Source organism: Castor canadensis, chromosome 10 (genome assembly GCF_047511655.1).
Source record: "Castor canadensis chromosome 10, mCasCan1.hap1v2, whole genome shotgun sequence".
NCBI lineage: Eukaryota > Metazoa > Chordata > Mammalia > Rodentia > Castoridae > Castor > Castor canadensis.
This window is the reverse complement of record NC_133395.1, coordinates 96,831,710-96,859,605: the sequence shown is the minus strand read 5'-3', so window position 1 is coordinate 96,859,605 and position 27,896 is coordinate 96,831,710.

The window sequence follows — 27,896 nt, the reverse complement described above, 5'->3', positions numbered from 1 at the left end:
AGATTGGGGGAAGGGAATCCTTCCCAGGACTGTAAATAAACAAGCTGGGTGGGCCAGAAAGCCTCTGGCGGGAGCAGGGCACGTGCCCAGCAACCAGGAGCGGGAAAGCTTGTGAGAGTGGCAGAGGAAGGAAAACTCCACAGGAGAGGAGGGAAGACCCACTTCCCACGTGAACTGTAAACAAACACGCAGGCCTGACGACGCGGGGGCAGTGTCACTTTTCCCAGTGCTTGGAAAGGGGAAAGCCTGTAGCAGAGGCTCCTGCACAGGAGAACTCTGAACAAACAAAGCCTGTGGGACCAGGTGAGTGCTAGCTCACCCCAGAGATCTCCATAAATAATGCCACCAGCTACAGCAGTCTGAGAGCAGCAGGCAGGCAAGCCACAGTTGCAGATACCTCAGAATTGTCTCCAGACTATTTTTTTTTCTTTTTCTCCCTACCTTTGATGAGAGAACAACCAAATTACACCTGCAGGCTGAAAAACTTACTGAAACTGTATTGCATTTGAACCTGGGACACTTGGTGGGGCTTTGTGTGTGTGTGTGTGTGTGTGTGTGTGTGTGTGTGTGTGCAGTTTTGTTCTACTTTATGCATCCCCTTTGATGAGACAATGACAGACCAACATCTGAGGCACCATCTTCAGGACTGGAGACTGGGACGGACACCCAAATTATTAAGACTGAAACTGCATTGCATATAAACTTGGAAGTTGTTTGGGCTTTATTTTTTTTTTAGTTTTCTATTTTCCATTTTATTTTAATTCATTTTTATATATAGATATTTCTTCCATTTACTTATTTTTTATTTTTTTGTCTTTGATTTTCAATCCTCTCTCTGTCTCTCTAATGTCTGTTCAGCTTACTGTCAATTAGTACACTAACGCTCCCTGTTTATACCTTTGAAACTTTCTTGTCTGAAATCTTGTTCTGTTTTCTCCCTCTTGTCTGTATATTTGTTTTCCCCTTTTCTTTAACTTCTTGCTTTCCATCTCAGCTCACCCTTCCATTCCAAATATTACCATTGTTATTATTACAAGCTAGAAATACTTAATTGCACACAGTACAGGGACAGTAACAACACCAAAGACAATGACGGGATGACAGAAAAAACAGGGAAACCAGTTTCCCCAAAGCAAAAAATTAGTACAGGAACCAGAGGGGAGTGAAGTGAACAGAAACTCAGATCCAGACTCCAACAAAATGAAGATAAACTATGCCAAAGGACCCAATGAAGCCCACAAGAATAATTTAAAAGAAGACATACTACAAGTACTCAATGAGAATTTTATAGAGATGATACTGGATAGGGTCAACCAAAATGTACAGGAGACACTCAAGAAATTTCAAGACAATGAAAATAGAGAATTTGAAAAAGCAAAAGAAGAAATAAAGGAAACCATAGAAGCACTGTATAAACACCAAAGTGAAAGAGAGAACACAATGAATAAATGGATAAATGAACTCAGGACAAAAATAGACAACATTAAAGAGGAAAACTTCCAGGATATGGAAAACCTCAGAAAAAAGAACGAAACAGAACTGCAAAAGAAAATGGAAGGCCAATCCAGCAGAATAGAACAAACAGCAGACAGAATCTCAGAACTTGAAGATGAAATGGTAATTAAAGGAAAAACCGAAGAACTATTAATTAAACAACTCAAGACCTGTGAAAAGAAAATGCAAGAACTCACTGACTCCATCAAAAGACCAAACTTGAGAACCATGCACATCGAAGAAGGAGAAGAGGTGCACGTGAAGGGAATGCGTAATATATTCAACAAAATAATAACGGAAAATTTCCCAAATCTAGAGAAAGATATTCCCATACAGATGCAAGAGGCCTCCAGCACACCAAACAGACCAGATCAAAATAGAACTACTCCACGACATATCATCATTAAAACAACAAGTTCAGAAACTAAGGAAAGAATATTGAAGGCCGTAAGAGAGAAAAAACAAGTAACATACAAAGGTAAACCCATCAAAATCACAGCAGACTTCTCAACAGAAACAATAAAAGCAAGAAGAGCGTGGGGTGAGATCTGGGCACTGAATGAAAATAACTTCAACCCCAGGATACTCTAACCAGCAAAGCTATCATTCAAAATAGATGGAGCAATAAAAGTCTTCCATGAGAAGCAGAAACTAAAACAATATGTGACCACAAAGCCACCATTACAAAAGATTCTGCAAGGGATTCTGCACACAGAAAGTGAAACCTAACTTAACCATGAAAAAACAGGCAGCACCAAACCACAGGAAAAGAAAAAGCAAGACAGTAGAGAGTAACATCAAGTTAGGTACACACAATCAAACCTTCAAACAACTAAGACAACTAAATGGCAGGAATCACCACATACCTATCAGTACTAACGCTTAATGTTAACGGACTTAATTCACCCATCAAAAGACATCGTTTGACAAAATGGATTAAAAAAGAAGATCCAACAATTTGTTGCTTACAGGAGATTCATCTCACCGACAGAAATAAGCATATGCTTAGGATGAAAGGCTGGAAGAAGATTTACCAAGCCAATGGCCCCCAAAAACAGGCAGGAGTAGCAATACTTATCTCTGACAAAGTAGAGACTTCAAACCTACACTGATCAAATGAGATAAAGAAGGACATTCCATACTAATAAAAGGGGAAATAGACCAAAAGGAAATAATAATCATCAATCTGTATGCACCCAATTTCATCAAACATACCCTGAAACACCTAAAAGCATATATAAATGCCAACACAGTGGTTGTGGGAAACTTTAACACCCCATTATCATCAATAGATAGGTCATCCAAACAAAAAATCAATAAAGAAATCCAAGATCTAAAATATGCAATCGGTCAAATGGACCTAGTAGATGTCTACAGAACATTTCATCCAACCTCTACACAATATACATTCTTCTCAGCAGCCCATGGAACCTTCTCCAAAATAGATCATATCCTAGGGCACAAAGCAAGCCTCAGCAAATATAAGAAAATAGAAATAATACTGTGCATACTATCTGATCACAATGCAGTAAAAGTAGAACTCAACAACAAAAGTAAAGCCAAAAAACATGCAAACAACTGGAAACTAAATAACTCATCACTTAATGAAGAATGGATCATCGATGCAATAAAAGAGGAAATTAAAAAGTTCCTGGAAGTCAATGAAAATGAAAACACAACCTACCGGAACTTATGGGACACAGCTAAGGCAGTCCTCAGAGGAAAGTTTATAGCCATGAGTGCATATATTAAAAAGAGTGAAAGATCCCAAATCAATGACCTAATGATACATCTCAAACTCTTAGAAAAACAAGAACAAGCAAATCCCAAAACAAATAGAAGGAGAGAAATAATAAAAATAAGAGCTGAAATCAACGAGTAGAAAACAAAAAAAACCATACAAAGAATTAATGAAACAAAAAGTTGGTTCTTTGAAAAAATAAACAAGATCGATAGCCCCCTGGCAAACCTGACTAAAATGAGGAGAGAAAGAACCCAAATTAGTAGAATTAGGAATGCAAAAGGCGAGATAACAACAAACACCATGGAAGTCCAGGAAATCATCAGAGACTACTTTGAGAAGCTATATTCAAATAAATTTGAAAATCTAAAAGAAATGGACAGATTTCTAGATACATATGATCATCCAAAACTGAATCAAGAGGAAATTAATCACCTGAATAGACCTGTAACACAAAATGAAATTGAAGCAGCAATCAAGAGTCTCCCCAAAAAGAAAAGTCCAGGACCTGATGGATTCTCTGCAGAATTCTATCAGACCTTTAAAGAAGAACTGATACCAACCCTCCTTAAACTGTTCCACGAAATAGAAAGGGAAGGAAAACTGCCAAACACATTTTATGAAGCCAATATTATACTTATCCCAAAACCAGGAAAAGACACCTCCAAAAAGGAGAACTATAGGCCAATCTCCTTAATGAACATTGATGCAAAAATCCTCAACAAAATAATGGCAAACCGAATTCAGCAACACATCAAAAAGATTATTCACCACGACCAAGTAGGCTTCATCCCAGGGATGCAGGGGTGGTTCAACATACGAAAATCAATAAACGTAATAAACCACATTAACAGAAGCAAACACAAAAACCACTTGATCATCTCAATAGATGCAGAAAAAGCCTTTGATAAGATCCAGCATCATTTCATGATAAAAGCTCTAAGAAAACTAGGAATAGAAGGAAAGTTCCTCAACATTATAAAAGCTATATATGACAAACCTACAGCCAGCCTTATACTTAATGGAGAAAAACTAAAACCATTCCCTCTAAAATCAGGAACCAGACAAGGATGCCCACTATCTCCACTCCTATTCACCATAGTACTGGAATTCCTAGCCAGAGCAATTAGGCAAGAAGAAGGAATAAAAGGAATACAAATAGGTAAAGAAACTGTCAAAATATCCCTATTTGCAGACGACATGATCCTATACCTTAAAGACCCAAAAAACTCTACTCAGAAGCTTCTAGACATCATCAATAGCTATAGCAAGGTAGCAGGATATGAAATCAACATAGAAAAATCATTAGTATTTCTATCCACTAAAAATGAGCAAATGGAAAAAGAATGTATGAAAACAATTCCATTTACGAAAGCCTCAAAAAAAATCAAATACCTAGGTGTAAACCTAACAAAAGATGTGGAAGACCTCTACAAGGAAAACTATACACTTCTGAAGAAAGAGATTGAGGAAGACTATAGAAAGTGGAGAGATCTCCCATGTTCATGGATTGTTAGAATCAACATAGTAAAAATGTACATACTCCCAAAAGTAATCTACAAGTTTAATGCAATTCCCATCAAAATTCCAATGAAATTCATTAAGATTGAAAAATCTACTGTTAAATTTATATGGAAACACAAGAGGCCACAAATAGCCAAGGCAATACTCAGTCAAAAGAACAATGCAGGAGGTATCACAATACCTGACTTCAACTATATTACAAAGCAATAACAATAAAGACAGCATGGTACTGGCACAAAAATAGACATGAAGACCAGTGAAACAGAATAAAGGACCCAGATATGAAGCCACACAACTATAAACAACTTGTCTTTGACAAAGTAGCTAAAAATATACGATGGAGAAATAGCAGCCTCTTCAACAAAAACTGCTGGGAAAACTGGTTAGTAGTCTGCAAAAACCTGAAACTAGATCCATGTATATCACCCTATACCAAGATTAACTCAAAATGGATCAAGGATCTTAATATCAGACGACAAACTCTAAAGTTGATACAGGAAAGAGTAAGAAATACTCTGGAATTAATAGGTATAGGTAAGAACTTTCTCAACGAAACCCCAGCAGCATGGCAACTAAGAGATAGCATAGACAAGTGGGACCTCATAAAACTAAAAAGCTTCTGTTCATCAAAAGAAATGGTCTCTGAACTGAAGAGAACACCCACAGAGTGGGAGAAAATATTTGCCAACTATACATCAGACAAAGGACTGATAACCAGAATATATAGGGAAATTAAAAAATTAAATTCTCCCAAAACTAATGAACCAATAAAGAAATGGGCAAGTGAACTAAACAGAACTTTCTCACAAGAAGAAATTCAAATGGCCAAAAAACACATGAAGAAATGCTCACCATCTCTAGCAATAAAGGAAATGCAAATTAAAACCACGCTAAGATTCCACCTCACCCCTGTTAGAATAGCCATCATCAGCAACACCACCAACAACAGGTGTTGGCGAGGATGCGGGGAAAAAGGAACCCTCTTACACTGTTGGTGGGGATGTAGACTAGTACAACCACTCTGGAAAAAAATTTGGAGGCTACCTAAAAAGCTAGACATTGATCTACCATTTGATCCAGCAATACCACTCTTGGGGAGATAGCCAAAAGGCTGTGACACAGGTTACTCCAGAGGCACCTGCACACCCATGTTTATTGTGGCACTATTCACAATAGCCAAGTTATGGAAACAGCCAAGATGCCCCACCACTGACGAATGGATTAAGAAAATGTGGTATCTACACACAATGGAATTTTATGCAACCATGAAGAAGAACGAAATATTATCATTCGCTGGTAAATGGATGGAATTGGAGAACATCATTCTGAGTGAGGTTAGCCTGGCCCAAAAGACCAAAAATCGTATGTTCTCCCTCATATGTGGACATTAGATCAAGGGATTAGACTATGAGCACATGATAAAAGAGAGAGCACACAAGGGAGGGGTGAGGATAGTTAAGACACCTAAAAAACTAGCTAGCATTTGTTGCCCTTAACGCAGAGAAACTAAAGCAGATACCTTAAATGCAGCTGAGGCCAATAGGAATAAGGGGAACATGTACTAGAGAAAAGGTTAGATCAAAAAGAATTAACCTAGAAGGTAATACCCACGCACAGGAAATCAATGTGAGTCAATACCCTGTATAGCTATCGTTATCTCAACCAGCAAAAACCCTTGTCCCTTTCTGTTATTGCTTATACTCTCTCTACAACAAAATTAGAAATAAGGGAAAATAGTTTCTGCTGGGTATTGAGGGGGTGGGGTGGAGAGGGAGGGGGTGGAGTGGGTGGTAAGGGAGGGGGTGGGGACAGGGGGGAGAAATGAACCAAGCCTTGTATGCACATATGAATAATAAAAGAAAAAAAAAGAAACTGACCTTGATCCCTGACTTTCAACCTCCAGAACTGTAAGAAACAAATTTCTGTTGTTTGAAAAAAAAAAAAGAATTCTCTATTGTCATAGATGGGGCAAGTGCCCTTACAATTGGTTTCCTAAAGAGAATTTATCTCTTCTTTTATATCTACAAAGTTAGAACACAATGTACAACTCTTCTGCCAAGATGGGGGAGAATGTAGACAACTTTGGAAACAGAGAACCACCTCCAAGCAGATAACAAACTTCATATTGACCTCATTACTAACTTCTCATCCTTCAGAAATATGAGAATGAAATTGTTTATTTGTTTGATACACTTTATTATAGCAGGGAGAATGGACAAAGACACCTCCAACATTTGTATATCCTAGAATATTCACACTCTGAGGCTTCAGTGCAATTGACGTCAGTAACCTATATATTACTTCCAGTTTAACTTTCTTTCTCAGCCATGAGTCATTTGCTGACCTCTGCCCTAAGGAAGTTAATGTTTGTTTCTCGTTCCCCTGCAGATACCTGATTGTGCACATTCCTTATTTTCTTTTGGTCCTGTGAACTCAACTTTCAGAAAAACAGAAGGAAATTTGTCAGTTTGCAATTTTTCCAAGTTTCTTGTTATTGTTGTTACACTTGTGGTGAGCTTAAGAAGTACCTTTTTCCAGATCCCTAAATATAAAAGGTGACTAGCAACTTACTTTGTAAAATTTAGAAAGTGATAAAAAATTTAAATACCCAAGAAGAGGGCATTGGGAAAATAAAGTTTTCATAGTCTTAGAAATTACTCCACCTAAAAATCCATCAGTTCCAGATTCACACAATAATGTGGAGGTATTTGAAGGAAGGTTCTGAGTTAACTTGACAAATAATTCAAATATTACACTCTACATGACATTTGTATTAATTATGAAAAATAGAAACCATCATAAAGCTACATAAAGTATGCCCTGACCTCTGTGTAGACAGGGAGACAGGAGGTAAAGAGAGAGAGAGGATAGGAGGGTTGATTATGTATGAATCCTTGAAAGAATTTCAGATGAGTTAGTGCTTATGGGATCACATGTTGACAACTGTGTTTTTGTGCATGTAGATTAGTATTTATCAGGTGCACAGTTCATTAATGTGCTGGTGTCTATATTCATTCTCCCTAAGTGAGGTTGCTACAAATTAACACTACATTTCTTTAGAGAAAGTGTGACAGACATGTAGACAATGAAAGAATAAATGCAGAGACTCATTAATATGTGTCTTATGAACCTTCTTTCACTATGATTTTGCCAGTAATCACTAAATAGCAATAGTCACACCTATTCTCAGGACAGGAAGTTCTGTTAATTTCACAACACATGTTCATTCCATTCTGTGACAGTGATTTCAGCACTCAGAAGCACAGCTGCAAACTTCCTTACAAGGCATGAGATCTTTTCTAAAGGGCACCCAATGAGTATTGTTTACGTTGTCTTCCATAGATGGGAGGTGACATTAACGCATGAATTACACGTTTGAACATGAACAAAAATGAAAGGCAATGAATGGTTCTAAATATTCAACAAAGAATATCCAATTTGTGTGATTTTATATTTTCTAGCATTTTACCATTATTATCCTTGTTTCCCAGGACTCTACTATCTCATCTGGACACTGCCTTCTTTGAGACTTCCACACAGACCTTGTTATATAGCAAGAGAACAGGTAAATAGGGCCTTGCTCTCCTCATGAAAACAATCCCAGCTCTGACCCTGCAGTTCTGGGAGTGGAGCCCATACCTGGATCCACATATCATCCCTTCAGTGATCAGCACCGAACCACATATCATGGTGTTTGTGCTGAGCTGGGTTTTCCTTGTTGCTATTTTCAAAGATGATTTATGAAGAATAAGAGGTACTAAATGTTTGAATGGACATGAGTAGGAGGAACAGTGGGTAAGTGTGACAGTTTGCTGACCAGGATTCCCTACCTGTGCAGGTGTCCAATGTGAGGTGCAACTGGTGGTGTCTGGGTGAGGCTTGGTGCACCCTGGAGGGTCCCTGGAACTCTCCTGTTCAGCCTCTTTTTTCACCTTCAGTAGCTACATGATGTGCTGGAAAGGGGAATATGGTAATTCAGGATCCATATGAGCAAACTACATAGTTTTTATACATGAAAACATCACAGTGAAACCATTATTATTTTACAGCATAATTTTCTAATTATATACAATAAAAAAAGTTATAATTTTATTATTATCATCTATATTAGTGCCCAGATGTCACTTTTGGGAACAGAAATGACTCTGCAGTATCAATGAGGACCATATCCTGAAGATGTTCATGGGATTTTACTGAGTATTTTCCCATAAGAAAAGAGACTCCCCAGAGGTTTCTTGATTAGGTCTCCATGACTAGGAGAGTGTATGGAATTCAGAAACATTTCAGGTATCCCTGGGTCTGTGAACCATAAATTGGAATGGATTTACAATCAGAAATCTGAGGACGGATTTGATTTTCTTTGTCACGAATTTTCTTAATTCTCCTTAGGATTCTTTCTCACCTATGTCTGTTCTCCATGTTCTTTCTACAATGCAGGATATGGTGTCCAATCTCAATAACAGTGTGGAAGTCCTTTAACTGAACCTCTGCTCTAGTTTCTGTATGCCAAAATGAAAGTTTCTGACAAAGACATCATGTGATTTACCACGAGCAAGGGAACTCCCACTGTCCTTTTAACTTCAACAAATTTAAAACAGAAAACCATAACTGTCAAAGGTAAGATGCTTTGTTCAAAACAAGACATGCAGGTAGAACTCTGATCTGACTTTCACAGAGTTATCACCTATAATCTTGGAAGAGAACTTAAGGGCCACCTAGGTGTTCTGTGATTCTCAGGTGATGTAGCCTCAAGTGCTCTGCATGAGCTGAACCTGCAGTCACCATGGAATTTCATCTTTTCAGATCTGCTCTGAATAACTTGAGACATTAGCCAGGTTGTCTAGGATAATCTTGTTGTGTAAGTAGTATGCACTGATGACCATAGGATCTAATGCCATCTGCTAAAAACCTTTACTACAGTGTCTTGTTTACTGTGGGATAGAATAATTGGAGCCTAGATATAAATGGGCACCCAGAGTAGACATTTATACACTAAAATTGCATATTTTATATTTGACAGTACAACTAGGTTCATAACACAGATACCTTTTTAAGAGTGTTTTGTTTTAAGAGCCATTGAAAGGAAGACCCAAGAATGGGCTGAGTTTGCACTGGATGTATTTTTAAGAAACTCAATTCTAAGAGAAAACTCAGATGGGATCACTGAGCTTGGAAAATCATCCCATGGTGTATGTGTATCCACTGGAGGTAAGAGCAGGTGAAATAACAGATTGTGTCTTCTGAACAACAAAAATATGGACTGCAGGAAAGGGATGATGCCTACATACCTTTCAATCTCCCTACATCTAGGGCTACCAAAGGCAGCCTTCAGGGACCACTTGGGAAGCCCAGGACCTGCACATGTGGAAAAATATCAGAGATTTCAACACATCTCTCAGCACAGAGAGAATATGCTTTAATATAAGATACTTCAACTTTACAATATTCATTCTTGTTTTCTAAAGAATTTCACATAATTCTTGCTTTGTTGATTGCCTTTATTTGATTTACTTAGAATTCATAAAATGCTAAATTATGTATAAATTTATATGAAATGAACAGGGTACCAAGGTGCAGATTATAGTTTTCTGTGACACAGGCAAAGTGAACAGAAGAGACTGAACTCATTCTTAGCTCCCCCCTACATGAACATGTCCTTGAAGGTATTGCTGAGGTGTCATCCTTGCATGCACACCACTGTGGACCTCATTTTCCAGCACATCCTGGGAAACCAAGGGCACCTCTATCACTTACACCCTGTTCTTCCCTTCACCTGGAGGTCACTCCTTCACTGTCCTGTCTTGTCTTAAAGGGATGACAGCCCTATTCCTGGTACGTTGTCCACAGCTCATCTGCAGTATTCAGTCCATGGAGGAGAGGCCTTTCCAGAATATTCATCACCTAAAGGGTAGCCCTTTTTCTACTGCCGGAATTTCTGAATTATATCTTCATGGGAAACTCTGTGGAATGTCAGATGTTCTCATTAATGACCTACTTTGTCCTTCTTCCTTTTCTTTCTAGGTTCGGTCATAAATGACCAAGTGCCATTTTTTCATAAGAGAGTAGACCCCTACCACTGTTAACAAATCAATACTCTCCTCTGTAGGTGCTTTAAGTTTCTGCTCTAAGGTGCAAATGTCTTTTTAAAAATTACCTAAACTTTCAGCAGAAAGAAAGCATGGGCAATCTAACCATAACTGCTCTTGGACCCATCAGGTATGAAATGTCAGGGAGAACCACCACCAAGAAACATGAGGAACAGGATTGTCCACGACCACATGTAAGATAAGTTACCCTGGCATAGAGTCACTGGAGGCACAGAAGAAGGGAGCACTTTCATCCTAGTCAGGAGTAGATGGAGGATAGGGGAAAAGAAGATGAGGCTGAGAATTCCTAGGGCTTGCACACCCAAGCCTTTCACTCCAGAACCCTCCATGACTACAAGATGAGGACCCTAGAGGATGCCCTCAGGGCTCTAACATACCAAAGGAAGAATATTACTTATCAACACAGGAGTTGCAGGGGATCCCTATGGACACTCACAGACTCTACAAAAGTGTTCTCAACCCCATTCCCATATTCAAGGACCTGACAGACTCTACAGCCCAAAGTCTATCTCTTGGCAAGGTGTGGTGCAGATACATAGACCTGGCAACTGCTGAGAGGTTCAGGGAAGCTGGGTGGCAAAGACCATAGCTCTGCAGGAAGGATTTCTGCCACTTTGCTCTGAATAAGACCTCCTTGACCACTTGCAGATCTGCTGGCACTCAGACTTTCCCACACACAAAAACCAGGTTGAGCTTTGCTGATCTATAGAGGAAGAGTAACCATGTCCTGGTCTGTTGTCCTTTCCTGAAATTTTTCTATGGCAGAATCTGCAGCACCAAAAAGAAGACTTAGTCCCCATATGAAGTCAATGTGTGCAGGAGAGGCACACCACGATTCACAAAGACACATTCATGAAGAGCTGGGGAAAGCATCCCCACAATTCCCCACCTTCTGTAGCCAATGTTTTCCTTGTTGCTATATCAGAACCTATTTCAGTTCCTGGAATCCCATAGCTGAGTCTTTACCCAGTTGTGCTTTTGAGAATCTGGAAGAGGCAGGATGCAAGTCTTTGGTGATCTCATCAACATTCAATTTCCAGTGTTGGCCACAGGAATCTGGGGAGGTTTGTTTGAGAGTGAGTCGCTGCAGTGAATACTGGTCACTTCTCATGGTACCTTCAGCATTCTGAGAAAGCGGGAAATCAGAAAGAAGCTCAGTATAGGCAATGTCCAGGTCCCTGCCTGCATTGCATCAACTTTTGTTGTAATGTCAAAACAAACATATGAGGGCTCTGTTGGTGACACTGCCAAGTGATAGACACAGAGAGAGGATAAAGATCAGGCCAATCCCCACAGGTTGAAGGCTCCATCTGTGTGCCCATCCGCATTTTAAGAGAGCTTGACAGTGAGTAATGAGGTTGGTAAGAGAAGGGTGCAAAAATTTTGTAGTCTTTCTAAAAGGTGACTGAAACCAGAACACAGACATTTTCCACTGGGAAGAGACATGTGAGTCTAGACAGGTCCCTCCTTTTGGATGGGATGCTCTTTAGATTGTGAGGTCCCACCTAGGCAAGGGGCAGACTCTGGACTTTTTGCAAAGGCCTAGGGATGTGTAACTTTTCAGGCCTGAGACAAATTCTTTCACATATGAAATCTTAATAATAAGTTTCGAAACTGCTGATGCTAAGTTTCTAATCTTGCTGAGAATATTTCCTTAATGCAGCAATGTAGCATGAGCTGGGTCCACCAGTCACCCAAGAAGGGACTGGAGTGGGTTGTATAAATAAATGAAAATGTGGTAGCACATCCTACCCAGACTTCTTGAAGGGGAGAGTCATCATATCCACAGACAATGCCAAGAACACATTGTTTCTGCAAATGAACAGCCTGAAAACAGAAGACATAGTTATGCATTACTCTGCAGAAGACACAGTGGGTGGACTTCATTGTGAGTGCAGACACAAACCTCCCTGCAGGGGTGCTCAGGACAAGCAGGGGGAGCTCATGACCAGCAGGGGGTGCTCAACACCAACAGGGGGCGCTCAACATCAGATGACACTCTCAATGCATTGAACTCAGGGCCATCTTCATGAGGGCTCCATAAGTGCTGATTTCCTGCCATGGTCTAGACCTTACTTTCTATAAAATAATTAAACCCAGGACACAATGCATGCAATATTCTCTGCCTCAAACTCAAATGTCTGCATTAGAACATTTCCCTTTTAATAAAAGAACACATTCTCACACACACAAAAGTCCTTGTGTTCTGTATAAGTGTAAAAATACCTCTTCTGTAGTAACTATGACCACATCCTGAGGAAGTTCCAGGGAGAATGGTGAGATTTTATTTGAAATGAAAGGAAAACTCTGTGGGTTTCTCTAATTAAGCTAATCTTAGAGATCCATGTTAGAGTCAATTTTTAGACTAGCCAGGCTCAGTGACCACAAAAAAAAACCATATTTTAGGTCTCATCCGCATCCTCCTTTTTAATTTGGTATATTTAGCATATTTAACCATGGAGAGGTGCCATTTTCTGATTTTGACGAATTTTATTTCTCCCCAGACTTTATTGTCACATTTGTATTTTCTTTCTAAGTTGCTTGATTTAAAAAATGCCATTGTTTTCTAAATCCAATGGCCAGGATCTTTACTATGTACCCAGATGAGGCTCAGTTATGTCTCCTGAACTCACCTAGAAGAGGCAGAAGAAACTTTCTCACTAATCAGTTACTGGGTTCTCTCAGTGTCCCCTCTACAATGACAGAAAAGGAACACAGAAGTGAGTATAGACCATCACGGTGTCACATGTCATATTCAAAATGCAGTGTGGAATAATAACTAATCTCATCCTTCTCTTTTGTCATATAATCATCTCCATCACATGTGTCTTTGGGTAGAGCTTCCAATGAACACCAGGTGGCTGTGGTCAATCAGGAAATGTGATGGAGGCTTGAACTGTCCCAATCAAATGGAGCTGTCCTTTATAAAAAGCAGTCTTGTTGTGATGGACATAGCCTTCAGGCTGCACACACCATGGAAAGTCATTGTTGCAAGTCTCCTGTGAGTAAATCTGAACCAACCAGGTTATCTAGGGCAACATCCTTGGTTCAGAGAGAAATGATGATCATAGAGTAAAACCATCTGCGAAGACCTTCACTGAAATTCCATGCTTAGTGTTGGGTGGATCACTGGAGCTGTAGTCTGACAAGTTGAAAATTACAACTAGCATTACACACTGTTATTTTCAGGTGATTTCTGCCCAGAAAATCTAGTCCATTCCATCGGTAACTTTGTGAGAATATATGTGTCACTCAGTGTCCAATGATAGGAAGTCTCTCAGCAGTGTCTTGAATTGCATAGTGTATAAAGTTGTGAAATTCCCTTGTGAGGAAAAATATAGACGGGACTGTGAGGTTGGGAAAATCTTCCAGACAGATGGTGCAACTATGATCCCATGGGAAGAATGAGGTATCTGGGTGGAAATTTCTGGAAAGTCTGTACTTCTGGACTCAGCCTTGAGTGTTTTCACCATGTCCTGAACTCAATCCTAATTGGTGCAGTTCACTAAGTCCCTAAGTATACAAAGTACTTGCACAGTGTTTTCTAAAGGATGACACATTTAGTGATTGACCTAAGAAAGGTATATTGATTAAGACTATGGATGTGGACAACTATGTTGGTCATATTTTTGGTCATGCTCTTCCCATTCCATCTTGCCTACACTGTTATAGCCAAGAATGAGTTTCCAGAAACTGTTAAATAATCTAATTTTTTGAAGACAGCCACTTAGTAAAACTTTGGGTAGCACTTACACAAGATATGTGGGGAAGCTCCAATGACCTGGGTTGAAGATCACACGTACAGCCATGTCTTTCTCATTACAGCAATCATCAAAGTCATAATATTTTGTTATTTGGCATGTCCAAAGTAAAGGCTGAACATAACCATAAGGTTGATTTTATTTATAGTCTTGGATGATTTAAACAATTCAAAACCAACTTTCACTAAATAACATGAGAAAGAGTGGTTATTTTGGAATTGCTGAAGTGAAGACAGTGAAGGAAACTCTAAATAAACTGATTATGGAGGAATATTACTTTCCATGGCAAATCTTTCTGTGGATGGAACAACCCTCTGCTGGAAATGATGTTTGTAAGCACTTGAATCTATAAAACAGGCCAGTGCCAGGTTTCAATGATTTTAAGAAAATGGTAGCAGTCTTTCTTTGCTCAATGTTACAATCTACAATTGAGTCTGTTTGTAATGTGGAAAACTAAGAACCCACAATGACTTCTCTGCCTTTTCTTCTCTCTCTCCATAGGCTTCTGCCAGTCCTTTGCATGACAAAGATGTGTGTGCAGATGAAGTTTGTGTGGTTCTTCATATTCTTCACAGCAATAGCTTAAGAGAAGTACTTTGTGTTTATCAGGTTCTAACCCTCTTCAGGGATTCTGGTTGACAATCCAAACAGCACTGATCTCATCAAGATATTTCCATTCTTTTGTATCTCCTGTGTTTACTCAGAGACACAGATAAGTCCCTATTTATGCTTATGAAAAATTAATTATGTCTGAGGCTCTTCTCTCTTCCATTGGTTCTGCAAGTATTTGGGCCTCAGAGCAGAAAGTTCATAGGTGTTTGACCAAGGTATGCATCATGTGTTCTGAGTCCAGATGGAGCCACAAGAGCATCTGGGAACAAATGGACCCATAGTGTATATTTTGGATCATGAGAACAGATTCAGCCACAGTGTGTCCTTGGTTTTCAGAACAAATGAGCCCACATTTTCTATCATGACATATGGAAGTACATGACATCATATTATTTACAATGTTTTACAGGACCAGTTGTAGACACAAAGTACATCATGGGTTCTGGGAACAGATTGAGCCACATTGTGCTCCAAGGTTTATGGCTCCAGATGGAAACACCCTGTGCATCACTGGTTCTGGCAATTTGTGGAGCTACATTTTTCCTCATGGGTAATATGACCAGATGGACCCATAGTCTATATCATGGCTAATGAGAACAAATGGGTGCATAGTGCGCATTATGGGTTCTGGTAACACACACACGAGTTCATTGTGTGTATCATTAGTTATGAGAATAGATGCAGCAGCAGTGTACCCATGGGTTCTCAGTACTCAGTGGATCACATGGTCCATCACAAATTATGGGAACAGATGGACCACATTGTGCACAACGAATCATGGGAACAAAGTTGGCCACAGTGCACCATCCATTGAAGATCACTTGGACCATGTTGTGCACTGCAGGTTACAGGACAGGGAAGATGACTCCATAGCACACTTGACCTCTGCTGTTATAGAGAATTGTGCTTGTGTCCAATCCTTTTCCTTCAGATATCTAAAGATGAAAATATGTGTAATTCTTATAAAACTGATATATTTTCATAATACTTCTTATTTCTCATGTGAGAACTCTTAATTACTTGTCACTGTGCAGTATTCAAGTGCTCAATTTATTGTTATTAGTCATAGGCACAGTGTATCCAAAGATTCTCTTGAATAGACCCTTCCACTATAGATGAAATACTGTTTCCTATGTGGGATTTATATTTCCATCTCTGTCTTATTTCACTTCACATAACAGTGTCAATATCGAGTCATATTGTCAAAAAAGACAGTTCACACTTTATCAAGGGTTAGTAGTATTCTTTTGTCTGTAGACATGAATTTAATTTCCCATTATTTCATTCAATGATTATTAGGTTGAATCCAATTCTTGGCCTTTGTGAATAAGTCTGTGGTGAATGTGTGTGAAAAGTCATGTCTTACATAAACTGATTTCAAATATTTGACATATATATATATATAGGCATAATATTATTAGTTCCTATGATCATTTTTGTTTTTAATGATATTCCATACTGCTTTCCATGAGAAATGTACTAATTTGCATCCCCACTAACAGTGCATGAGTTTTACCTTTCACCACATCCTCAATTGTCCTTTGTATCCTTCAATTTTTGATAATGGACACCCTAAAAGATTTAAGGTTATATCTCACTGTGGTTTTAATTTCCAGTCCCCTACTATGATTGATTGTGTGAGCATTTTCCACACACCTGTTGGGCATTTTTATGTCTCTGTTTGAGATACACCTATTTAGTGCTATTGCACTGTGTTTTTGGTTTTCTTGCAATTAATTGAGTTTCTTGCATGTTCCAGATATTAAGCATAAATCAGGTGTGTCTTTGCAAATGTTTTCTCATATTTTAGGTCGTCTTTCTACTCTGTTCGCCTTCTTTATTCTGAAGAAAGTTTTTGGATTACAGCCCTGAATCTCATCCTAGAATCTGATGCAGGAGGGAAGGATAGGGACTTCTTTTTATGCTCAGTGGTTTTCTCTCCTGTCTTTCTCAGTGGTGTCTCAGATTCCACCATAGACATCTCTTTGTCCATTTTGTCTCCTGGTTTGTCACATTCTTACTGTGGCTATACAGGAGGAAGTGGATTTTTCTATTCAAGGATATGTGGGCCAAGTAACTAGGAACAGATACTTCATCAGTTCCCATATGCATTAGTTTCCTCCTTGACAAACAAAATACCCCCAAGGATCGTCATCACTCCTAGATTTATGTTGCCTGATCTGTGTCCTTCAAAATTTATGTGGGTATGTCCTAAGTGAAAATGTACACTAATATGTCTTGTGGCATTTAATGATGCTTAAATGTTGTAATATAGTCTGGTATCCAACACACAGGTCTGTGAGTTTTCCCTACAAAATCAGAGATTAAAGGTGGCTATTTGACCAGCATTGAACCAGGGAGAGAGGAACTAAGCACACTGCCACTTTCATCTTGGACTTCCAGCATTCAGAAATGTGAATAAATAATTCTGCTCTTAAGACACTAAGGCTTTGAGGTCAATTCTGACAATACGAACTGTTAAATACAGTCAGGAATCATTTTATGGAAGAACCTGTGGAGTCCAGGAATACCACCCCTGCCTGTGCCACTTATCTTCGATAGGTAAATACATGTTCCAGGTGGGCATTCTCAGACATCCCAACCTCTGACACTTAGGTCCTTGTGCTCTCTGGGTTGTTGAGATTCCTGCTCCACATGCACATTGTGTTCCTTGATGGTCAGGGTTTCCTGTTCTCCATTAAACCTTCAGGTATTTGGATGAAAGATTATAGGTGAGCTGAGAGCACAGTCCTCAGATTCCCCATCAGGGAGGAAGGAGGACACACAGAGAGATGAAATCCCCCTGGCCTCCCTAGTCGCACTTGTTCAGGGAATGGCTGTGATAGTAGCTCTGGAAACTGTGTCCCCTCAGGTTCCCTCAGTTTCCACATAGAAACTGTTGATAGGGATAAGTTAGGACAAGATAGGTAGTATACTACATCACCACACTCTTTCCCATCCTGAGAAAACCACAAAACTTAACTCCACCATCTTATTCACCTGCCAACAAAGGAATTCACACAAAATCTGTCCTTTGCCTCTTAGCTCCAATGGAGCTGATATCTGCTCCTTTCCACCCATTGTTCCCTTATCTCCAGGTACAGCAAGAGGTCCAATGAAAATTTAATTATCAAGGCACCAACCTCACTCTTTCCCCAAAGTCTGTTTCTTATGTTCATCCTTCCACTGTCACTCTGTGCTTGTTTCTTTCACCCTGCAGAGCCTGTGTATCATGCAGACATGTGATTCTTGGCGACACAGATAGGTGACTTCATTTATCCTGATCCTGAAGGACAATCGCAAGCAGTGTAATAAGAGGCAATGCTGAATTTTCTAATTTTGGTATTATCAGTATTGACAATTTAATTTTTTTCTGTCTTTATAAACTAAGATGAAAGGTGTTTATGCAGTATGCCTTGTGAACTGATTACTATAAGCTAATTAATTCTGTCTTCACCTCACATACCTTATTATGTGGATAAATAGAACCTTGAGTATATATTCCCTAAGAAAGTTTGACATACATATTACTGCATTTTCAAGTATTGTGTGAGCATTATGCACTAGATTATTGAAATATATATCTCTGTCAAAATGAAACCAATCACCATGTTCCTATTGTCTCCCTTTCCTGCCCCACGAGAGCTTCCAGAAATCCCTATACTACTCTCCTCTTATATGAATTCTGCCTTTTTAGTGCCCAGTTTATTGCTTTTAACCTAATATCATCTGGTTCATGCATATAGTCAAAAATGACAGTGTTTCTTTCTTTGCAAAGCGGAATTGTATTCCATTTTATGAAGTCACCACATTTCCTTCATCTGTTCCTTATATCAAGAATACTGACATTACTTTCTTTACTTGGAAACTGTAAGTAATTTTGTACTTATAGTCCATGTGAATGCACATATGATTTTGACAAAATTGCTTACTCTCCCCCTGACTATGTCCTCATTAGTGGATTTTTGTGAGTTATGATGATTGGATATTTTCTTTCCTTGAAATTTTTATTAGCATATATTAATTGTACAGGGGAATTTATTGTGACATTTCCATATGTGTTTGCAAGATACCTTGTGTAGGGTCATCCCCACCATCATTCTCACTCCTCCCCACCTGCTCCACTTAAAATGATTTCAAAAGGCTTCATTTTCTCTTTTAATAAAAGTATATTAATCCTATTCACCCTACTTTAACTTCTTGATTCATTCTCCCTATCCCACTAACACGCATCCCCTATAAAAAGTGTCTTACATTCCTGGTCTTCATTTTTCGGTGCAAATTCATCCATTAAAGGAAATTTATCATGAAATTTCCCCTACAAATATGTTGTAATTTAATAATATTAACCCAGCTATTATGTTCCCTTACCCCTTCTGCACTACCAAGCTTCGGTGGACTTTATTATGCCTTTATTATCACAGATGAAATATATTTTAAAATCTCACTGGGTTTTTAATTTCCATTGATGGTCAGAGAATATGTGTATTATTCATGAATGGTTTACTTACATAAATACGTTCTTTTGTGAAATATTTACTTAAGTCTGTTGGCCATTTATTAATTTACTTTTTACTTTTGTTTAAGTAAATTCCATTAAAGTCCTAATCAGGAGAAGGTTTTTCAGTAATTTTCAAACAATCTATGTGCTGTCTTCACTTTTTAATAACTCTCTGTGCTATGAAAATGCTGGGCAACATGATACAACCTCATTTGTTTTGACCTTTGTCTTGTGCTTTTGGTTCTGTGAGTTGTTGGCAGTGGTGAAACCTGGGGAGCATCAAAGACTGACAGAACATAGCAACCTCCACAGAGAGTCCCCAGGTTCTTGTCCCTGACATTGGAAGAATTTAACATAAAACATAAATTCAACTGGCTTATCCATGTTGCCAAGAATGTCAGCATTTGATCTTTGGAAAGCTGAATAATATCCAATTTTGCAAAATCAAAATTCCCTATTACTAGAACACATGTCACAGCTAACCATCTGAGTTCTCAATTTTTAAACCATATGCACGAATGGAAGTTTTCAAATGAATAGGTTTCAAAATGATATAGACAAGTAAAGAATAAAGGTGATCTGTGCATTACTTGGGATTCTCAGCAGATTCTGAGACAGGAAGAGCTTTTTCCCTCTTGATTCACAACACAGGCTCCTGGGATGGAAACCAAGACTGCAGCTATCTGCGTATCAAAAGATGAGACAATCCTTACAGTCTGCAGACCATGGGGACCTGGGCCTCACATATGTGTCCAAACTCATAGATGGTTCTGTGCCTAAATGGAAAGTTTCTCTTAGAACTGGGGTACCAGCATTACTGTAACAAGGTTCCCTGAGCAGGGTCCTTTGCAAGGAATAGACAGGCTGCTCTTCCACAGCCATGTGAGCTGATGGCTTCTCCTGGCTTTGGGGAAACAGGCAGTGTTGCACTTGGACCACATTACAGTCCTAGTCCTGTGGTACCACTTTTCTGAATGACATGTTTTATTGGAATTTGTCAACATGTGCAGAGGACCCAACAATGAGTACATTACTTTTATTGTGGGCTGAGTATGTACTTCACAGCACAAGTTTCTTTAGGTGGAGCTTTAAGAGGAAACTTCTTCCCACATTAGTATCAGAAGAAGCCCAGCTTCTCCTGAGACCCTGTATTTTTCTTTTCAGTTTTCATGCATAAATTGTAAGTTTTGGAATTATGGTAAAATGAACACCACAAAACGTACTAAATTAATCATTTTCATGTGTGCTGTTTGGTGACATCAAATTGCCTCACTCACCACCACACATCATCTGAACTCTTCTCCTTTTTTCAAACCTGAAGCATTGTCCAAGAAAGAATATCTGCCACACCCTCTGCCCAGGCCTTCAATTCTCTCCCCTTCCTGTCTCTGAATTTCACTATTCTAGAAACCTCTTCTAGGTGGCCCCTATGATATTCATCATTTAATCACTGCACTTACAACCACTCAGATCTCAAAAAAGCTACCCCTTCTTCTTTTCTGGGTATTATTTTCCCAGGGCAAGAAGAAACACTGCCAAAACTTTGACTGATCAGAAAATATGAAATAAATAATAGAACCTGCCTTTATTAAATGAGCTGTTTTTTTTAAATTTTTTAGTCATTGAAAATGGAATTCCTTTCCATTTTCTTACCTGCCCTCTTACTAATACTATACAAAAGTGCTATGAATATATGTTGTCTTTATGCAGCTAAATGTGCAGTCCAGTCAGATAGAGTAATTGGAATTGGACATTGAATAAGTGCAAGGAATGGTCTCTCAAGATTTCACAATACATGACTGGAAGACATTCATGTTTTTATTTATTTAAAAGACATAATTGTCATACTTTTTCCACTCTTTTTTCCTTTCTATTGTTCAATTTTCCAGAGACATTTAAAATAGAGTGAACTATTCACATGTTTTAGAATTTTATTGTTTTTCTAATAATTTTTTGTACTTTCTCCTTTGCTTTTTACATCTCTGATATGACTTTCCATTTAACATACAATTTATTTGTTATGTCTTGTGCTTCCCTTGTTTTATTTTTTTTATTGTTCCTCTGGGATAACACTGTTATCTTTTTGCAATGAGCTCTCCCCAAAGGCCCAGGCTATCTCGCTATTGTTTTCTGTCTTCCTCATACAATGTAATAATTGCACTGCAGGCAGTTGGCACCACTTCAACTTGCCAGTTGTCTCTTCTTCCCCATCTACTTTCTCCATTACTCTATTTTTATTTTCTTCATTTCTTCACTTATAGTAGTTTCTCTTTCTTTTCTTTTTTCCTTCTCTATGCCTCCTTCTACATTACTTATTTATAATGAATTGTTGTTGTATTTTCTCTGCCTTCAGGCTATTATTATAATAAATATTATTTTCACTTTCTCACCTTACTGTTACCTGGATCACCTTCATTCCCTTCTTTTTCTTGCTCCCCTGTCCATTTACTTTTCCATTTCTCCTCCCATCTTATTCTTCTATATTCCATGTTCCATTCACTATGTTATTCCTCCTGCTTCCATTCTCTCTTTACCATTATTAACTACTATTATGTTACCTCTCCTCACACTACCCATGCTTCTTAATGGCTCTAAGGTAATTGGAGCTGCAGTGGTGAGGGTTTGAGTAGTCATTACTGCATTTACATACATCTGTGTCAGTGAATTATGGTTCATTTTAAAGCAAGTATTCTCCCCTCTTGGGGGGTGTGTGGACCATACCATGTGACATTATCGTGTTGGGCAAATATTTCAGTACTAAGCTATGCCCATGGTGCCAAGGTGAGAAAATACAAAGCCATGTCACCTATCTTGGTACCATATGCTCAAATCACAATGTAGAATTACAAGAATTACTGGAAAACAAGGAAACATGACTTCTTAAAAAATCAATTTCACAAGAATAGACTCTAATAATATTTAAGTGGATAAAATCCTGGACAAAGAAAGATTATATGAATGGTCAAAGAAATCAAAGTAGATATGAAAAAACTGAATAAATTAAAATGGAATACAAATAAACAGTTAAATGAAATTAGGAAGACATTGCAGTATATGAAAGATAATTTATGAGGTTATGAACTTATTCAAGGTATAATATATCCATATATGAATAATCCTAATGATATACACAGGCACTATCAATGAATGTAAATTAAACTTTTTAAAAATATAGAAATTATATAGAAAAATAATTGAAGTTTTGGAAAGGAAAAGCTCAAGAAACAAAATATACAGCCAGAACAAAATATAAAACCAATATACTGACAGAGTAGAAGGCAGACTCTCAGCAGTTGAAGGCAAGGTTGATGAATTATACAATAATTAAATAATAATAAGTCTATACACATTTCACATGTTCTGAATGCCCTTAATGACAAGATAAGAAACAGTCTCTGTATATTCACAGGTTGTAAGACATTACTGAAATATATGATTCTACTTGTCACCAGATGTTCTGTCTCAGGTGCAGCTTCAGGAGTGAGGACTTGGCTTAGTGAAACCCTCACAATCCCTGTATGTCACCTGATGTGTCTCTGGATTCTAATCCACAACCAGTAAGTAGCATCTGGAACTGGATCCTTCAGCCATCAGGAAAGAACTTGAAGTGGATGGGGCATATACTGGCTAGTCCAAGCAGTAGCTACAGCCCATTCCTCCAGACCTACATCTGCATTTCCATAAATATGTCCAAGAAGCAGATCTCCATGCAGCTGAAATCTGTGACCACAGAGGACACAGCCATGTATTACTGTGCAAGGCAAGCAGTAAGGGGACTTAATTGTGAGTCCAGACACAAACTTCCCCACAGGGACTCTTTGGAACATCAGAAGCACTAAGGACACACTGACACAAGGGCAATCTCTAGAAGAGAAGAGGTGCTCTCAGATGAATGAATGTTTTATTCTGAGCCTGTGTCTGCTACCAGCCAGCTTCTCTTCTGAGTCCACCATGCATAGCAAGTGTGGAGGATTTCCTGTCTCAGTACATCAGATATGCTTCTCTTCTTATCTGATATACTCAAACCATATTTCACAATAATATTTGCTAAGGATGTGTAAGTTTGCAATGATGCTTAGTACTCAGTGACATTAATTGTTTATAAAACATTAATGCACACATGATTCTCCTTCACCCTCCATCTCCGAACTTCACAACTAGTCCCTCCCAATCTTGCTCCATCGTTGTCCATCCTTGGATTATTGTGACAATGCTGATTGTATGGAGATAGTGTTCACATGTTAACAGAACTTTCCTTCCACACAGGACCTTTTACAATCTGGGCATGGTTTTCAGTGTCATATTTGAGAATAGAATCTTCATCCTGAAATCACAGGCATATTTATTTTTTTACTAGTTTTTGGCCTTTTATTTCAAAATATATGAAGTATTCAAATTCTCTTATTCAAATGAATTAACTACTTCCATTTAACTATAATTTATATAATTTGAAGCAATGATGAAAATAACTAGAAATTTAATTCATTTGGTATTAAAATCTGTAACTACTCCTTTATTGACTAGGTAGTGCAAAATTTTCATTCTCTAGATTTTCACTTGTACCATGAGCTATGTTTTTTTAAAGCTATGCAAGTGTAAACTGCAAAACTAAGTGTCATTTATTTTCTTATACACTATGGAAAAACAATTATCAAATTCAATAATCTACAACAAAATATTATAAGGATTATGCTTTGGAAATATATTTGTTCTTGAACTTACCACTGGAAAGTCACCATAGGATGACCTTGTGTAATGTTCTTAAAATGATATCAGAAAGTACATGTGATTAATAGCAAAAGTATTATTTTTATGGTTGTAAAAATAACTTAATACTCCCCTCCTATGGTGAATATTTAGGAAGAGGAAAGGGAAGAACAAAAATGGGAGAGGGGACAAGAGAGGGCAATGCAGTGTTAATATGCTCAATGCCCATTATGTACATATATGACAACTTTACACTGTCTCTACCATTTAACCATGGTCTATCATGCATATCTGTCCCCAGTCGCATATCTGTCCCCAGTCACATTTCTGTTCCTACTCCTGTTGTAGTATGATTTTCCATCTTTCCTTTCAGTGATTATTTCTGGAGCTTGCATGAGTAGTGATGTAGGATTTCAAGTTGCTTGATGAAACAAATCTCTCATAGTCTTCAAAGGGGCATACAAAATGTTTCTCCAAACTTTGTATGTGTACACGTATACACAAATCGAGGTCCAAAGAAAAGTGTTTTCCACAGTATTCAATGGTGCATGAAAATGTCCATTGAAGCATGCACAATAACTCATAGAATTGTATAATCTCATCATATATGAGGTATCCTTCAGGGACGTGATTAAAAGAAGTGAAAGACACAAACACTCTCACACACACAGTCACTAAACACAAGGTCCTTAGAGAGAGAGGTGTGTACTCTCATGTAGTTGTTACCTGTCACATGCACAGTGATCACATGAACACGGTACTGGGTGAGTAGGGACACCCATGAAAAAGGCCCAGGATGAGCATATCAGGCAATGTATACATAGACTCTTGAAGCCAGAAGTCAGTCTATGTCTTGTCTCTTCTCAATGACTCACAACAAGCTGTGTCATTTATCTCCATTGCTACTAGTTTTTTGTGAGAAAAATCTTAGAATAAATGGACTTTATGAAGCTGTGGCTTCAATGACTCCTTAGGTTCCTATCTCTTTGTGGCAAAAGTCCTAGGGATCACAAATATGTAGACACTCAGTGCCTGAGTTTATAGTCATTATGAGTGCACAATGTTACCTAAATTTTGAAGCAATACTCTGATCAAGCATATGCCTCAGCTTCTAAATTACTTTTAAGTATATATCTATCCCAAGTGTCTCATGTATATTTGCAGCACAAAATGGCTAGGGGCATCACTGCCAGAAGTGGTACAGTACCTGCCTAGCAAGTGTGAGGCCCTGGTTTCAAGCCATAGCATACACAAAAAAGACACATACAAGTATTGTCTCAATTCAAAATAAAAATCATGCCAGAGGCAAATCTGACATTACCATGAGCTTTTCCATTGTTTTCTTAAATTTCACTCACCTTCCCAATTACTGTGGCTTAAATAGCAGTGCTCTGTTGAATAGAAATAATGAGAATAAGCATGGTTCTCTTGTGACCTTAGAAGAAAAAAAAATCATGTCAATTTTCACCAATAAGTGTGAGATTAGGTGTGGAATCGCCATGTATGACCTTCATTTTTTTGTGGTTCAAACCTTCAGTTAGTGAGATGTTCATTGCTTATTTTGTATCCCACCAGAACATCACTTAGATCTCTTGATTAACTCTGAAAATGTGGTGAATCATGTTGATGGATTTGCATGTGTGATCCAACCTTGCATCCCAAAGGCAATCACACTTTGTCATAACGTGGATCAAGAATATGTTGGTGATTTCATATTCACAGTGCTTTAGTGATGTTTACTCTGTTACAGTAGAATTCTAAGAACTGACTAATGTATGAAAAAGATAAGTGTACTACTCAGAGATTTGGATACTGTATGTACAAGGCCATTAAAAGGATCCTCTCATGTCCTGCACTGTATAAGCTGGAACATATCATGTGTACAAGACAGAGCTATGACTGAAGAGAACACTGCCATCATTTCCTGGAGACCAACTCCAGCACTAAGTGCACCTCTTACTGAAGAGTTGTGATGATCTGTTCATGGGGACAGATTCCTCCGGAATTAATAATCACTTTCTCACAAAGTGGAAAGATGATAAACAGTGAAATTGGTATTAGGACTGCAACCATTTCTGTGACAATGATTGATGATTGTGGTCAAAGTACGGGGAAGCTGCAAGATGAAAACTATTTCAATGTTGTGAGTGAGGTTAATAGTAATTCCAGTATAGTCTCTGAGAACCACAAGGCTGACAGGTATTGGTGAGGTTTATGTGGTCTGGATTCTGCTAGGAATTGGACTTGAATTTACCAGGACAATATGATGGAAAGAACTTGTCCCTATTTTGCCCATGTCATGAGATTTTCAGGAGACAGATGGTGGGGTGATTTTTCTGGCCTGAGGAAACATCACTCAGGCAGCAATCAGGACATTTACTGTTTATTTTAGCCACATTTACACTATGAAGTGGAGCAAGGACCAAAATGGAAAGATTCAGAAAATTTACCCTTTGACCAGAAAGGGTCACAAACAAATATCAGGTAAAGAAGGCTGCCATTGCTAAAATTATCAGTGTCACTTGAAAGAAACCATCTAACCAGATTCCAATGGCTCATAGCTATCATCCTGGCTCTAAAGAGGCAGAGATCAAAAGCATTATAATTCAAATACAGTCACAAGAAAATAAGTCCTATACCATATTTCAAACATTCAAAGGAAAAAAGAATGGCAGACTGGCTGAAGGTGTCAAGAAAATGCCTACAATCCCTGAGACCGAATTCAAACTATATTCCCATCACAAAACAAAACAAAACAAAGAAGACAACTATTTTGTGCTTATCAAGAGAAAGCGTTCCTAGAAGACATCACAGGAATTAGGTGAACAACAATAATCCAGTTATGCACTTTTAAAAAATGAACTTCCTTCCTTCCACAAGGCCCCATTTCATAAAGTCTCTACCTCCCAATAGCACCACAAGCTGGCACCCAGTATTTTAATATTGGAATTTTAGGGTTCAACCAAAGCCAAAACAGAGCATTATTACAAGAAAAAAATTCAGCACAATTACTTTGATGAACACAGATGCAAATAAGTTCAAAAATGTAACAGGTCCTTGGTTGGAATATTTCCAATGAAGTTAATGTTTTAAACTTCAACCATATTTCAAAGATTTGAGATACAGGATCTCAGAGCTTAGAAAATTAAAAATAATTCATAAAAAAGATCAAAGATGTCGTATCACCAGGAATAGAATTGTAGGCCTGTACTGAAGGTGCCAAGTCATGTCCAACAAATTCCACACTGATAATCATTGTCTTGCTCCATCCTGAAATATCCATGAGAAATTTCAGACATGATAAAATGGACTGAGGATGTCATACCTTGAACTCCTCCTTCTTTACAAATGTGGATGCCTCACATTCAATATTCACACAAAACTATTACTCCTGACAATGTACCAGTCTACATTCTGACCCACCCCACTTCCTGTTTGAATGGATATTG